This window comes from Salmo trutta, chromosome 19 (assembly GCF_901001165.1).
Source record: "Salmo trutta chromosome 19, fSalTru1.1, whole genome shotgun sequence".
Classification (NCBI taxonomy): Eukaryota; Metazoa; Chordata; class Actinopteri; order Salmoniformes; family Salmonidae; genus Salmo; species Salmo trutta.
This window is the reverse complement of record NC_042975.1, coordinates 5048495-5059148: the sequence shown is the minus strand read 5'-3', so window position 1 is coordinate 5059148 and position 10654 is coordinate 5048495. Positions and strand designations below refer to the sequence as shown.

At 42.9% G+C, this 10654-nt stretch overlaps 2 long non-coding RNA genes and 4 other non-coding genes across 7 annotated transcripts; all 6 read left to right on the top strand.

Annotated features, from left to right (window-relative positions):
• Positions 1–1290: 1290 nt before the first annotated feature.
• LOC115153871 (uncharacterized) lies at positions 1291–3030 on the top strand. Its single transcript, XR_003867779.1, has 3 exons — positions 1291–2028; positions 2595–2675; positions 2984–3030. It is a non-coding gene; the product is annotated as an uncharacterized LOC115153871 (long non-coding RNA).
• Positions 2824–2890, top strand: LOC115155116 (small nucleolar RNA SNORD49). Its single transcript, XR_003868010.1, has one exon. It is a non-coding gene; the product is annotated as a small nucleolar RNA SNORD49 (small nucleolar RNA).
• Positions 3031–3097: 67 nt separating the features above from the next.
• On the top strand, positions 3098–3172 carry LOC115155129 (small nucleolar RNA SNORD65). Its single transcript, XR_003868019.1, has one exon. It is a non-coding gene; the product is annotated as a small nucleolar RNA SNORD65 (small nucleolar RNA).
• Positions 3173–3254: 82 nt separating this feature from the next.
• LOC115153870 (uncharacterized) lies at positions 3255–4674 on the top strand. 2 transcript variants are annotated; one of them, XR_003867778.1, is made up of 4 exons: positions 3255–3317; positions 3563–3580; positions 3815–3871; positions 4417–4674. It is a non-coding gene; the product is annotated as an uncharacterized LOC115153870 (long non-coding RNA). The 2 variants fall into 2 exon arrangements; XR_003867777.1 differs by having other exon boundaries at positions 3261–3871.
• On the top strand, positions 3394–3459 carry LOC115155130 (small nucleolar RNA SNORD65). The gene has a single exon (XR_003868020.1). It is a non-coding gene; the product is annotated as a small nucleolar RNA SNORD65 (small nucleolar RNA).
• On the top strand, positions 3656–3731 carry LOC115155126 (small nucleolar RNA SNORD65). The gene has a single exon (XR_003868018.1). It is a non-coding gene; the product is annotated as a small nucleolar RNA SNORD65 (small nucleolar RNA).
• Positions 4675–10654: the final 5980 nt, after the last annotated feature.

Below are 10654 nucleotides of genomic sequence, written 5' to 3'. Positions count from 1 at the left end.
CAGACCCTGGTTCAATTCCAGGCTGTATCCCAACCGGCCGTGATTGGGAGTCCCATAGGGCGGCGCACAATTGGCCCAGCGTCATCCAGATTTGGGTTTGGCCGGGGGTAGGCTGTCATCGTAAATCAGAATTTGTTCTTAACTGACTTGCCCGATTTAAAAAATAGTAGGTAGAAACTCCATATCAAAGCTCAACGAGACAAACAGGGTATCCTCCATCTCACCATTTCCACAGATTCTGCATCTCACGAAATGCTGGGCATCACAAACACCAGTAATATTCTATCTCATCTTATCACCCCACTGATCATTATTTTGAGCGACGCCCTGTTCCGGAGAGCCAAAGCACGACCCAGGTTGACCCCCGGATCACGTGATGCGGAGCACGTGCTGCCTCTGGACGGACGATGCACAAAAACAAAATCAACACAATTCCATTTCCCGAGATTTTGACAAATGTAACAGTTCCCAGTTTGTTCTTCACCCAGCTTCACACAAAAATATGTATCGACCCCCCAAAAAAACATGGATGCACTTTCTGCAAAGATCTCACTCCTAACGGTCCATAATCATTTCTGGTTTGTTCGTCAAGGCAAAGCTAGGAAGTCTCCGCCACACCTGTTGCCACAGGTAGGCCGACCTCATCTTGGTCAGGCTCAACTTCAGAGCACTACTACCGGCTCACTCCACATCGAGATCCTTACGGTTCTCAAGAGAAGTAACTCCACTTGGTTTGTACTCAGGAGATGAGGGTCTGTACTTTGCGCCATTCTTATGTCCTCGTGTCATCGCACTCCCTACCTTCCTCCCCAGGCTACAGACTCCCTACCTTCCTCCCCAGGCTACAGACTCCCTACCTTCCTCCCCAGGCTAGACTCCCTACCTTCCCCAGCCTACAGACTCCCTACCTTCCTCACCTACAGACTCCCTACCTTCCTCCCCAGGCTACAGACTCCCTACCTTCCTCACCTACAGACTCCCTACCTTCCCCAGCCTACAGACTCCCTACCTTCCTCCCCAGGCTACAGACTCCCTACCTTCCTCCCCAGGCTACAGACTCCCTACCTTCCTCACCTACAGACTCCCTACCTTCCCCAGCCTACAGACTCCCTACCTTCCTCACCACCTTCCTCACCTACAGACTAGAGGAGCTTACTATTAGTCGATTCTCGTACTTTCAAGTGGGAAACTCGGAGTTCATGTTTCTTCAACGAATTTCCAAGTCAGAAATGTCCGAGTTTCGATTAGCACGTGAACGTGTCATCGCCCTCTCAGTATAATACCCGGAGACCAATGGTGCGTTCTCGACATTTCGGAACTTCAACCTAGATCGGAACTCGGGAATCTCCAACCTCCGACTTTAGTGCGTTCAAAACATTTGGGAACTAATAACAAAAACGATCCTTAACTGGAAAAATCTGTTTTGAACGGTCATCCAACTTGGAATTACTTGTCGTAAACTCGGGCGTCATGCCGCTTTCAAAACAACTGGGAACTCTGGATAAAATGACATCGGACTGGGAAAAATCATTTTGAATGGTCATCCAACTCGGAACTCTTTCTACTTCGTGATTTGACCTCGTTTTTTCCGAGTTCCCAGTTGTCTTGAAAGCGCCATCACCCTAGAACTCCAACTTATCTGACCCATAGGTCACTGACTTCACGATTTTGAGATTTTTTTTCTCTCCACATTCTGAGCTCGTTTTTTCCAAGTCCCCAGTTCTCTTGAATGCACCAAGAGAGTTTATGTAACGCAATGGACTGACCAGCCACATGCTCGCTCATTCGATTAGTCTTGTGATCGACCTGTAGACGCATGACGACTTTCTCAATGTCGAAGTTATATCTTAGAAATGCTTCATTCGTGTTTAACGTTAGTTATTGGTACACTGCAGCCACTTGAGTCTTGCAACCCTCCTGAACTGGTCATGAACGTTAGCTCCAAGTAGCTAGATTGGTAGTTGTGGAGGGTTTGGCCTTGCAGAACCATACACGTGGGAAACTGGAGAAACGTAAACCATGCCGGGGGTAAGTCTGTTTGGCGTGGATGTTACTGAATTAATTGCTAATGCATAACTAACGTGGTCGATTTTTGACAATTTGTAGATGTGATCTAGTAAGACGAAGATTCCTAAACTGTTAGCCATCTGTTAGTTTGCTTGCTATTCATCTGATCCACAAACACGGAAAACCAGTTTACGCAATGGAAATTAGCGTAGTTAACCGATTAGCCGATTTAAACTCAACTCCACGCTTTATGATTGAGTTGAGGGACGGCTAGTGTGGACGAACTGGAGCTCCTACATTACATACAATGGAAGTTAACAACTACTGATTTCAGCAACAATAGAATATCCCGAAATTACACAGAAACATGTCGTTTGTAATTGCGGCCTGTTTTTTGGGGGGGCGCTGAAGTAAGTCGTTTTTTTCTGTAAACGTCATTTTGTGGCGTCGGAGCTCCAGTCCGTCCATAGTCGCAGCTCAACTCTTATCTTAAATCGAGGCGTTTAGTTGGCTAAGCTAGCTAGCCCTCATATTTTTTGAAATGCAAGGCCTGTTAGTCCTCATGCATTAACCAAAGTGTACATCAGTTCTAGATTCGGGAGACCAGTCCATCTGGACCTGGCCAGTGTGGATTGAACCGGCGCATACACCGACTGTGCACATGGCTGGTAAATTCAACTGGCTATTGAGGCCTGACTTGTAATGTGTAGTTGAGTATTCAATGGAAAATTGAATGAGGATTGTTTATCATTTTAAACGAATTGTTATCTAGTCCTCTGATCAATGATTTTGAATAGAGGCACCATAGCCACAGCTGTCGGTGATGAAAGCTTGAATAGGAAGAGTTTGATGCAATAACTGATGATTTCAACTACTTCTGAGCAACAGCTGTGTTAAGAGAACTTCAGTCATGTTCAGGAGATAATTGCGTTTATATAGATTCTCATAACCCCCCCTGTGATTGTTTTTTGAACAGGATTGACACCGCCCCAATGAGTTGATGACTAGGAGATTTGAGAAGGCAAGACGACCACACCCACTTCACCTAGACTTCACTTTGACATTTTATCTCGGTATCTGTCTAGTCTTGTTGTGATGAATACTAAACTGAAAATAGCTGGAATTACCGTCAGATTGTACAGTGGTGACATTCGGTTTTCTGAACATGACTGGCAGTGACTTTGAACTTGCCTTATATAACATTGGTACATTTCCACATATTGTAATCTTAGATTCTCTACTTTTTCAGGTGGTGTCCCTTTAAAATAACATCCCTATAAGGTCTCCCTGAACTGGACATGTAGACTGAGGTAAGGACATTCACTCTGGGCTCAAACTACCTTAGCTTGGTCAGCTGGAAGAAAGGAATACTTGCCTGTGTTTATGCTATGATGAATACTAAACTTAAAATAGCTGGAATTACCTGTAGTGGTGACATTTGGTTTTGTGAAACATTGGAGCATGTTTTAATTGGACGGCTCTAGATGTCTTTCGACTAATTATTATTTACTTTCGGTCTTCCTCGTCTGTTTGGTCGCCCCTTGCTGATTCCCAGCTCCCACCTATCCTTCATGTGAGTAGTCACTTTCACAATCTATGAAACTATTCTCTATCTAAGCTGTGAGTTTCTCTATGCGTCCTGGTGTGGTAATGATGAAATACTAAACTGAAAATAGCTGGAATTACCGTCAGATTGTTTAGTGGTGATATTCGGTTTTCTGAACACATCAAGTGGGAGTTATTGACTTGACCTGAGTTCAAGGTGATAAAATGGGAATTAACTCTTACAATACTCGTACATTTTCAGATTCTCTTCCACGTGGCCGGAGTTTCCAAGATGGTCAGCGCTTCCTTTCTTGCTCTGGTAACTTGACACAGAACTGCCACTAGAGGCCAGTGTAAAGATCAACAACAATGATTTTTTTTACATATCCATTTATTCTACTATCCTCAAGGCACAATTTCAGCAGCAGCCCTGGCTTTAAATGATATAGTAAATACTATGGATAAGAGAGCGTATTGTGCTGATCATTTTATTGATTTCTTTAAAGCTGTATACTGTTGATCATTCTTTGTTGCGTAGACTCCTGTAATGGGTTGGGTATAGCAGCATTTAACTGGTTCCACAACTACTTGACTGATAGGACTTGACGTATTACTGCTGATGGTCTTAAGATCTCACTGCAGTTCCTCGGTTTTATTTTTAGGACTCTTTTAATTCTATTGACATGACGGTAAAATAATGGTACAGACCCTGCTTGTGGAGGGTTGTAATTTAGACTTTGATTTACTGAAATGTTTGTTCTGTATGGTAGACAATTATATAATATGATCATATATTTTGATACATTGAATCTTAATATTGTTAAACTCTTATACATTTTATTTTTTTTTTACCTCCTGTTTCAGGAAGTGATCAACTGGAAGAAAGGAATTGTGTGGTAGCCCATATGGGACTCACCTGGGACATGGATACCTGAAGACCTGAGACTCAAAACATTGTTGTAAATAAATATCACCTGGGAGCATGAGCAGCAGTGTGTTTTCCTTTCTCTTGTCCATGCGTGTTCTGCTTTATTTTGAGGTTTTGCCGAGTAATGATGGTTTTTGTCTGTGATTATAGAAAAGAGTCATTCTTTTAACTTCAATAAATAGGTTTTAACCCTGGTCTTTGTTTATCTGCAGTTAATTTGTGCATGAATGTGAAATAATCCTGTGAATGTTATATGGATGTCAGGTAAGCAATGACTTTATCAACAACATGAGTGCAGGAGTTCTGTCAGAATGCCATGTTTCCCATGCCGCTGAATAAAATTGCACGGCCCTGGACCTCAACGGACCCCGGTATAGGATTGTACAAATCAACAGTTTTGAAGTCAAATGGCAAATTGTTCATCTCGCAGCAGAATGAGAGGATCTGGCCTATACACGGAAGAGGATCAGCATCTACATAGCTGAGTGCTGAGCTGTAGAAACAGGGTGACCTTCAATGATATGAGATTCCAACTAAACCTGCCAACATTCATCTTGACCTACCAGAATACAATGTTTTCCACTGTCAAGGAGGCTCAAGACTTCTTCGAGGATAAACATCAAGCCCAGCAGACAAGGGGAAGAGCTGACAGCTCTGGGATTGGCACAATATTAAGGTACGCTATCATGTACAAACACAACTAAGCCTATGGCTATGATGCTTCCCTCCATAAGATGAGGACACACCTCAATTGGGTGAAAGCAACACTATTGCATAACGTTGGACTTCGTTATATTGTTCTATGGTCCAGGACATTCAGACAATGAACCAATGGACAATATATTGAAGCGTCATAAAGACGAGCTGCTTCCTGGTGGGGCTATAGTGTTGCATAACTATATGGCAATATAAATGGATGCTAGTCCTTTTTTTATTTTTATTGTACTATGGTTTCGGAAAGATGGCCAGTCCCGTAAGAGCTACCACACAATTCCTTTTTTCTTCCTGTTGATGGCTGTTCCCCTCTGACGCTACGGAATTTATCTCCCAGGGAGGACTTGGCCTACAGGCCACTAATTATTGTGAGGATCTATATTTGACTGCATTTCTTGTGCAAACCCCTGTCTAAATTTGTTGATTTAGAGCATGGCTCTCCAGTGCAGTTCCTGGAGAGCTCTAGATTAGGGTTGGAGCAAAATCCTACAGGACGGTAGCTCTCAAGCTACAAGGTTGGAGAGTCCTGGTATGAAGCACAAAGGCTTAATACAAATTTAGGTTACATTTTGTTTCATTTAAACCCATATTGATAATGAGGCTAATGGATCAAGAGCTAATACTCCTTTGCAGAGGAGTACAGCGGAGAAGTGGCTACTCTTAGCACACAAGTAGCGAACCTACACAAGCTACTGTGGAATCCATGCCCGCATACTTTTTTTTCTTTTCTACCCCAGTAGCCGGATGCCGCTCTGACCTGGTGGAAGTGTTGCCTGCCGTGTCGGCTTTCCACAGCTGACTGGCCGGGAACTCTGCAGGGATCCCTTTCCAAAGGGGTCTCCCCCGTCCCTGGAGACTGGAGTTAATAGGATGCTCCTGGATGACTTGGTGGATGTCACTCGCCGTGGAAGTCGAAAACAGCGACCTCTGGCAACAGGGGCCCACCTTGGCGAAGTTAAGCCCGGGCCGGACACGGACTAGAAATGGCTTTGCCGCCCTAGATCAAGAGGTTCAAGTGCCTTATTCCCTGGGGGCTAAGACTCCGGTCATTCATCATCCACAATGGATAGTAAAGCTAGTTCGGGTCCATCGGACGCCACCGCCCTTCGGTCCACAAGGGGTTTGCGAAACCACTCAAGGCGAAAGAACCAGCTGTTGTCATTGGCAGGTCTATGGTAATCAACATCTTGGTTCCTGGGGCAAAAACCCTGTGCTATCTTGTATATCTTGTAGCATGAGTACAGGACATAAAAAGCCTACTTCCGACCGTTCTGCGACAGGTACCGGGAGCTGACGCTGCCGTAGTCCATGTAGGGTCAAACAACAGGAGGGCTCGGCCCTGCTGAAATTGGATTACCTCTTAAGGATCTCTTCAGGATCGGTGTCCCACCCATGGGACGGTTGAGCTAACGTGCACTAATGTGGTTAGCAAGATGTAAGGAACAAGAATTTCCCAGGACATAGACATGTCTTATATGGACAGAAAGCTTAAATTCTTGTTAATCTAATTGCACTGTCCAACTTACAGTAGCTATTAAAGTGAAAACATACCATGCTATTGTTTGAGGAGAGTGCACAGTTATGCACTTAAATATATATATATATATATATATATATATATATTGACCAATTAGGCACATTTGGGCAGACCTGACACATTTTGAACAGAAATACAATGGTTCATTGGATCAGTCTAAAACGTTGCACACACTGCTGCCATCTAGTGGCCAAAATCTAAATTGCGCCTGGAGTCCTAATTCAGATAATGGCCTTTCTCTTGTATTTCAAAGAAACAAAAACAAGACAAACGCATGTTTGTTTCGTTACCTTTTACCAGATCTAATGTGTTATTCTCCTACATTGTCACATTTCCACAAACGTCAAAGGGTTTCCTTTCAAATGATATCAAGAATATGCATGTTCTGAGCTACAGGCAGTTAGATTTGGGTATGTCATTTTAGGCAAAAATTGAAAAGAATGGCCCGATACTTAAAACCTCTTAAGTATTCAGACCCTTTGCCATGACACTCGAAATTGATTGATCATTCTTGATGTTTCTACAACTTGGAGTCCACCTGTGGTAAATTCAATTGATTGGACATGATTTGGAAAGGCACACACCTGTCTATATAAGGTCCCACAGTTGACAGTGCATGTCAGAGCAAACACCAAGCCATGAGGTCGAAGGAATTGTCTGTAAAGCTCCGAGACAGGATTGTGTCGAGGCACGTATCTGGGGGAGGGTACCCAAAAAATGGTTGCAGCATTGAAGGTCCACTAGAACGCAATTGCCTCCATTCTTAAATGGAAGACATTTAGAACCACCAAGACTCTTCTTAGAGCTGGCCGCCCAGCAAAACTGAGCAATCAGGGGAGAAGGGCATTGGTCAGGGAGGTTACAAAGAACCTGATGGTCACTCTGACAGCGCACTGGAGTTCCTCTGTGGAGATGGAAAAATCTTCCAGAAGGACAACCATCTCTGCAGCACTCCCCCAATCAGGCCTTTATGGTTAAAGGGGCAGACGGAAGCCACTCCTCAGTAAAAGACACATGACAGCCCACTTGGTGTTTGCCAAAAGGCACCAAAAGACTCTCAGACCATGAGAAACAAGATTCTCTGGTCTGATGAAACTAAGATTGAACTCTTTAGCCTGAATGCCAAGCATCACGTCTGGAGAAAAGCTGGCACCATCCCAATGGTGATGAAAGGTGTTGGCAGAATCATGCTGTGGGGATATTTTTCAGCTTCAGGGATTGGGAGACTAGTCAGGATCGAGGGAAAGATGAACGAAGCAAAGTACGGAGATCCTTGATGAAAACCTGCTCCAGAGCACCCAGGACCTCAGACTGGGGCGAAGGTTCACCTTCCAACAGGACAACGACCCTAAGCACACAGCCAAGACAACGCAGGAGTGGCTTTGGGACAAGTCTCAATCTCCTTGAGTGGCCCAGCCAGAGCCCGGACTTGAACCCCATCGAACATCTCTGGAGAGACCTGAAAATAGCTGTGCAGCGACGCTCCCCATCCAGCCTGACAGAGCTTGAGAGGATCTGCAGAAAAGAATGGGAGAAACTTGCCAAATACAGGTGCGCCAAGCTTGTAGCGTCATACCCAAGAAGACTCGAGGCTGTAATCGCTGCCTAAGGTGCATCAACAAAGTACTGAGTAAAGGGTCTGAATACTTATTTAATTGTCATAAATGTGGAAAAAGTCAAGGGGTCTGAAAACTTTCCAAATTTCCTGTAGTTCATCTAGGAAAACTAAAGTTCCGAAGACTGGGCCTAATATAGTGTGTAAGAGGTCATACAATAAGTTTTGTAGTGATTCCTATGTTGTTGATGTAAAGAATATTTGCTGGTCTGTGGTGTGTAATGAAAAGCAACCAGACACTGCACTTGATATATTTATGAATTTGCATATTCCAGTTACTAGGCAGTAGGTACCCATTTACAAAATGTAAAAACTGTTAAATCCCTGTATTTGTATTTATTATGGATCTCCATTAGTTCCTGCCAAGGCAGCAGCTACTCTTCCTGGGGTCCAGCAATATTAAGGAAGTTGTACAAATGTAAAAAAACATTACAATTACATTCAACAACAGATTGATGAGGAATTCAAAACATTGTATGGTTAATAAGAGGGATGAGGCAAAAAGGAACGGCTAATAAGTCTGGCTGCATTACCGATTGGCAAACGTATTGCAAATTGAGAAAATTGTGACTCAACAATAAAAAATAAACTGCTACGAAAGCAAGATATTTGATATAAAGAATGATGGTAAAAAGCTTTGAAGCACCTTCAATAAAAACTCGTCTCCATTCATTGAATCAGATGGCTCATTCATCACAAGACCCACTGATATTACCAACTACTTTATTGATTTTTTTAATTGGAAAGATTAGCAAATTTAGGCATAATATGCCAGCAACAAATGCTAACACAGAATTATATCTGATCAAATTATTGAAAGACAAGAATAGTCATTTTTAAATTCTGTAAAGTGAGTGTGGAAGAGGTGAGAAAATTGTTGTCTATCAATGATGACAAGCCACTTGGGTCTGACAACTTGGATGGAAAATGACTGAGGATAATAGAGGACGATATTGCCACATCTTCAATTTAAGCCTACTAGAAACTGTGTGCCCTCAGGCCTGGAGGGAAGCTAAAATCATACCACTTCCCAAGAATAGTAAAGCCCCCTTACTGGCTCAAATAGCTGACCAATCAGCCTGTTACCAACCCGTGGTCAACTTTTGGATATTTTTTTTTATACAATGCTAATTTACAGTAAACAAATTGACAACAGACTTTCAGCACGCTTAGAGGGAAGGACATTCAACATGTACGGCACTTACACTGATAATTGGCTGAGAGAAATGGATGATTGTTGGAGCTGTTTCAGTTAGACTTCAGTGTGGCTTTTGACATTATCAGGTCATTATTCAATATATCCTTTAGACAAAAAACAAAAACGTTTAATTTTATTTAACCAGGCAAGTCAGTTAAGGACAAATTCTTATTTACAATGACGCCCTACCCCGGCCAAACCCTGCCCTAACTCTGACGAAGCTGGGCCAATTGTGTACCGCCCTATGGGACTCCCGATCACGGCCGGTTGTGATACAAACACTCAAACTAGACAGTTTTATCTCAATCTCTTCATTCAAAGACACAATCATAGACACTCTTACTGACAGTTGTAGCTGCTTTGTGTGATGTATTGTTGTCTCTAACTTCTTGCCCTTTGTGCTGTTGTCTGTGCCCAATAATGTTTGTACCATGTTTTGTGCTGCTGCCAAATTGTGTTGCTACCATGTTATTATGTTGCTACCATGCTGTGTTGCTGCCTTGCTATGTTGTTGTCTTAGGCCTCTCTTTATGTAGTGTTGTCTCTCTTGTAGTGATGTGTGTTTTGTCCTATATATACAAAAATGTAATCCAGCCCCCATCCCCGCAGGAGGCCTTTAGCCTTTTGGTAGGCCAGTAACCGAAAGGTTGCTCGATCGAATCCCCGAGCTGACAAGGTAAAAAAATCTGGCGTTCTGCCCCTGAACAAGGCAGTTAACACACTGTTCCTAGGCCGTCATTGTAAACAAGAATTTGTTCTTAACTGACTTGCCTAGTTAAATAAAGGTTAAATAAAAAAGTACAAATAAATACAGCCCAGGATCTGTAATGACACCTCTAGCACTGAGATGCAGTGCCTTATACTGCTGCGCCACTCAGAAACCCAACGAATTGTTTGATTTCAGATTCAAATCAAATAAAGAGGAACAACCCTTTACTAATTTTTTTTATCTTGTCATGTAATAAGAAGTATCAATTAGCCAAAAAGTACACGGACCTCTGTGTCCTCATATGTAGTTAAGGCCATGCTTCCATAAGCAATAGTCTATGATACACAATTGCTCACAGTCGACTCTGTCCAATAAAACTTTAACTCATTACCTTGACTCGT